This window comes from Tamandua tetradactyla, chromosome 1 (assembly GCF_023851605.1).
Source record: "Tamandua tetradactyla isolate mTamTet1 chromosome 1, mTamTet1.pri, whole genome shotgun sequence".
Taxonomy (NCBI): Eukaryota; Metazoa; Chordata; class Mammalia; order Pilosa; family Myrmecophagidae; genus Tamandua; species Tamandua tetradactyla.
Window position 1 is genome coordinate 202306661 of NC_135327.1, and position 5495 is coordinate 202312155.

At 37.4% G+C, this 5495-nt stretch overlaps 1 non-coding gene across 1 annotated transcript; it reads right to left on the reverse strand.

Moving 5' to 3' along the window:
• Positions 1-4866: 4866 nt before the first annotated feature.
• TRNAE-UUC (transfer RNA glutamic acid (anticodon UUC)) lies at positions 4867-4938 on the reverse strand. Its single transcript has one exon. It is a non-coding gene; the product is annotated as a tRNA-Glu (tRNA).
• Positions 4939-5495: the final 557 nt, after the last annotated feature.

Consider the following 5495-nt stretch of genomic DNA (forward strand, 5'->3'; position numbering starts at 1 on the left):
AATTGAGCAAATTGATCTAGCTTCATCAAATTATGACTCTACAAAGTTTTTCCTTGCTGCTAGTATTTCTTGGTACCATTATTTTATCCTACTCACAAAATGAAATAATTGCTAACATTGTGGTCTTCTAGAAGGAGGCAACTATTCTTCTGTTGTATGTTTTCACCCTTTGATTTATAGGTCAAAACATTACTATGATAGTCACAGCCACATCATAAATGTAGAGCCTTTTTATGAGTCACATGAAATATGATAAGCACAACACAAATAAAACCCACATGGCCATGATAAGTTGGTTTCTATGAAGTAAAGTTTGAAAAGCAATGTAAATGGAACCTGAAACTATTCTGCACATCTTTCTAGAATCAAATAGGAAACCCTTTTGGGTGGGCTTGAACTGGTTCAAAAGAAGTTAACAAACTTCAAACTCTTATAAAGCCTCTTTACAGAGAGCCCCGTTCAATAATGTTCTTATTCTCTTCAGAATCCATCTATACCTCTGTTCAGTTTTCTCCTTAGTTCAGAACTCAGTGGGAACCATGTCTCATTATGGAATTCACTCAGTGGCAAACTTCACATTCAATATCATTTACCCTACTTTTCTACTATGACATTTTTCCACAAATTTTTTTCACAGCTGAGGGTCCTACCCCTCAGGAGGTTTCCTTCTAATTTTAAAGAAATAGGCAATAATTAGTGCTTCTGATTAACTGTATTTAGCGTTGTCAGATTTAGCAAATAAAAATATGGGACACCCAACAGAATTTAAACTGGGAATTCTGTATTTTGCATGACAACCCTGATTGCATTTTGAGTTTTTCCTCTGATAAAATCATGTGGGAAGTATGCATATTTCTCTACCACAAGAATATGAAATGCTATATTGCAACTCAGGCTAGCTCATCTAGATTCAACCAAGCAAAGCAGTTATCAACAAGGTAATTATGAAAACCAGGTATCAAAAGACGGATGTTCAGGCAGGCCATGGTGGCTCAGAAAGCAGAGTTCTCGCCTGCCATACCAGAGACTCAGGTTCAGTTCCTGATGCCTGCCTATGTAAAAAAAAGAAAAGAAATGAAAAAAACAGGCGTTCATGCGGCATTAATTTGGGGAGTTTCCTATATCTTACAATGGCTAAATACTCTTTTCCTAGAATATGACTGAATTAGAAAACACATAAACATGAAATTCTAACTTTCCTTTCTTGCTGTGAACATTATCTATCTAAAATAACTTTTAAAAAGCTAATTAACCCCTTTTGTCATAGATTGAATTATATACCCCAATTTAGACAAGTTCTTAATCTTAATTCACATCCTTGTGGGTGTGAGCCTATTGTAAATTGGACCTTTTGAAGATGTCATTTGTATTAAGGTGTGGCTAACTGAAACAAGTAGTCCTTAATCTGGATTACTAGAGGCATTATAAAGAGAATAAACAAGAAACCAAGGTCAAAGAAGGTCACAAGAAGACAGAAATCAATGGAATCAGAAGAGCACAGAGAAAAGAGAGGGCATGGCAGAGAGGCAAGCCAAAGAACCCTGAGGATCACAGCAAGACAGAGCAGTATGCTTCTGATCCTAGGAGAACGCAAGCCTTCTAGCCTCTGGAATGTATGACAATGAATTCCCCTTGTTTAAGCCAACACTCTGCAGGGTATTTGTGATAACAGCCTGGTAAAATAAGCCCCTTTCAAGATTCCCAATCTTTTTATCCACCCAATCATTAAGGAAAATCACTTGTAAAAAGTAGGACTAGGTCGGTGTGATAGTGGCAGAATTCTTGCTTGCCACGCCAGAGACCAGGGTTCGATTCCCGGTGCCTGCCCATGGAAAAAAAGAAGCAGGACTAATTGGTGACTTATACTTAAAACAGTTGCAGAGAACAGACTTCTGAACTACGGGGTCCATACAAGAATCTGTTTCTCCTAATTATCGGAAATAAAGAGAACAATGCGGGGCGGGCCACGGTGGCTGAGCAGCAGGCAGAGTTCTCACCTGCCATGCCCGAGACCTTTGGGGGCTTACTGCCCATGCAAAAAAAAAAAAAAAAAAAAGAGAGAGAGAGAGAGAGAACAATGGGAAACTATGTGATAATCTTTGGCCAAGGGACCCAGGAATACTCAAATCTTACCCCTCACCACAACCACCCTCAGTTCCTATAAGGATCTTAGTGGAGATATATATGCAAAATAATGATCAGATAAAGTAACACTTTATTATATTCTTGCCCTTTAGACCCAAATCAAATTTTAATAAATTAAGCTAGACATGTAGATGTTTTTGTCCTAAATTACATTGGAATAAATAGCTTTAAATCAACAAAACACCATGGTTACTAGTTAGTCTCAATCATCACCTTCCTCACCCCCACCTTCAATACTTGAAATTTACTACTGTGACACCAAAAAAGCCCAATTTAAAGTTTACACAATAAGGCCAAGTTACTGGTTGCCTGCCCCAACATCCGTTGTCTCCTTCCTCATTAGTTACAGAACCCTGACTTTTTGCTGGGCACACTACTACCTGGAATAAAAGACTATATTTTCCAGCCTCCCTTGCAACTAGAGGTGGCCATATGACTAAATTCTGGCCAGTGGTACATAAATGGATGTAGTCTATGGGACTTCTGGGAAAACTGTTTAAAACACTAATTCTGTTGGAGGGAGTCTCCTTTTCCCTTATTCCTTTCCATCATCTGACTATAATGTCAGAAGCTATTTCAGAATGTGAGATGACCTTGAACATGGAAACCATTCCAGCAAAGCAGAAAGATGGATCCTGAGCATCAGATTGTTTTTTGGAGCTGACAGTCTTGGACTTTCAGATATCTTGTGTGCTTAAGGTACTGCAGTCAGAGCTCCCTTACTGTGCAGCTAAATATAATCCTAATAGGTCCCATCAATCCCCACCCCCAATTTTGCCACCTCCAAGAGTAAATAAACAGAAACCAAGACCAAATTTTTCCTTGTATATGTAGGATGGGGACAGGAAGTGACAGGGCAAAGAAGGAAGAAGGGTACTTTCTCAGAAGAGCAACCTCCATATCTCTTTTATCCAGCTGCCTCTGAAAGCTCTGTTCTTAGAAAACATAGTTCAATATTTATAAATTATTTATTACTAATATCATTAATACACCAGATCTTTGGAATAGAATTAAGTAAGGAGAAAGCTATGAGACTGAGCCTGCCCTGCACCATTTATAATCCACTTCACTATTAGGATCAGTTCATTATAGTTTTGTAACAATCACCTGACTTCTTATACTAAGGCTATTTTTCTTTACAGTACAATAAGTGCAAAATGAATGGTCTTTTAAAATGAATGCTGAAAATACTTAGGGGAAGAGGTTGCTTTCAGTAAAACATGAGCCAGCCATGGAAAAATGAATATGATTTAGACACTTACAAAAGAGGAAAAAGAGTAATGAAGCTGGAAGGAACAATATGAGCAAGGGAGCATAACAAAATGTGTAAGCAACATGAAAACATTTCTCAAATGCTAAGCATGCAGACTAAGATGACTGAAACCTAAAAAATAGCTATTTTGTACTGTCTTGGTACTTCCTCATACCAAAAACCCTTTACCCTCTATTCTTAGCCAGTTTCTCAACCAAGCTGGCACGACCTAATAACACTGTGGCTAGAACAATAAAATGTCTGGTCCTACCTCCTCCAGCTTTCTCACCAATTCATTCCCTTCTCCCTCCTTATCAGATACCTCAGGTAAGGATCATAAATCTATATAATCTCCCAATTTTTAGTCTCTTTTAAAAGTCATAGATAATCCATTGGTACCTTTAAAAACGTAAAAACCTTTTTATACCCCAAAGTAACCCTAAATTAATTCATTCTTTCAACAAATATTTTAGTGCTCTTTATGTACCAAGGCTGATGGTAGGTTCTAGGGATACAAATGTGAGCAAAATAAACATGGTCCCATTTCTCAAGGAGCATTAGGCTAGTAAGATGAATGTACTTAAAACTAATAATTACATGTATGGTAAATACTACAAAGGAAAAATAGAGAGTATGAAATCTAGTCTGAGAGATTACAGAAGGCTTCCCCAAGGAAGTGACATTTAACCTGAATCTGAAAGTTGCCAAGACACTAGTCAGACTTGGTATGAGTGGCGAAAGAGATAGAAGATGATCGGAAGAACGGTTTAGGAAAAGGTTACACCATGCACAAAGGCCTTGAATAGGAAAAAAAAAATTGGGTATTCAAGGAACTAAAAGGCCAATACGAATGCAACCTAGAAAATAAGGGAAAGAATGGCATGAGATGTCATTTAAAAGGTGGTCAGGGACCAGATCATAATGATGTTGTAGACATGGTAAGGGTTGTAGGTTTCATACCAAAATAATAGGAAGCTATTGAATGATTTTAATCATGAATGTACCAAAATAATATTTGCATTTGTAAAATAATTCTCTGTTTGCTGTGTAAAGAAAGGCTGGGGCAAAGAGTAGGAATAGGGATGGGCAGACCACAATTTCCAGAAGATCAAACTCAGAACCCTCTGGCTTATCACTGTACCCCATTGGATAGCACAATGTCTGGCATCAAGTGCATAATAAATTTCTTTTTTGTTTTTTTTGTTTTGTTTTTGTTTTGGGGGGGGTGGTGATGAGTTTTTATTTCTTATTTTTTTCTTATTGTATAATATAGCATATATATACAGTAAAGAAATAAAAAAGCAATAGTTTTCAAAGCACTCTTCAACAAGTAGTTACAGGACAGATCCTAGAGTTTATCATGGGCTACCATACCATCATCATGGTATGGTAAAAAATCATAAGATTTTTCCTTATAACTGCTCCAGAATATAGGAGGCTAAAAGGCATAAATATATATTTCTTCCGGGTGCATGGTCTGGGAATTGAACCCAGGTCTCCCGCATGAAAGGCCAGCATTCTAACCACTGAACTACCCATGCACCCTAAGGCATAAATATTTTTTATAATTACAATCAACTTTTTTTTCTTTTTTCGTGAAAAATAACATATATACAAAAAGCAATAAATTTCAAAGCGCAGCACAACAATTAGTTGTAGAACATATTTCAGAGTTTGGCATGAGTTTCAGTTCCACAATTTTAGGTTTTTACTTCTAGCTACTCTAAGACACTGGAGACTGAAAGAGATATCAATTTAATGATTCAGCATTCATATTCATTTGTTAAATCCTATCTTTTCTGTATAACTCCACTATCATCTTTGATCTTTCTAGCCCTCTCTTTTGGGGTGTTTGGGTTATGGCCATTCTAACTTTTTCATGTTGGAAGGGTCTGTCAATAAAACAGGTTAGGGAGATGGAACCATTTGATGTTCTGGAGAGGCTGGGCCCTTTAGGTTTCAGGATTTATCTGGCCCAGGGACCCATCTGGAGGTTGTAGGTTTCTGGAAAGTTACTCTAGTGCATGGAAACCTTGTAGAATCTTATATATTGCCTTAGGTGTTCTGTAGAATTGGCTGGAATGGTCCTGGTTGGGGT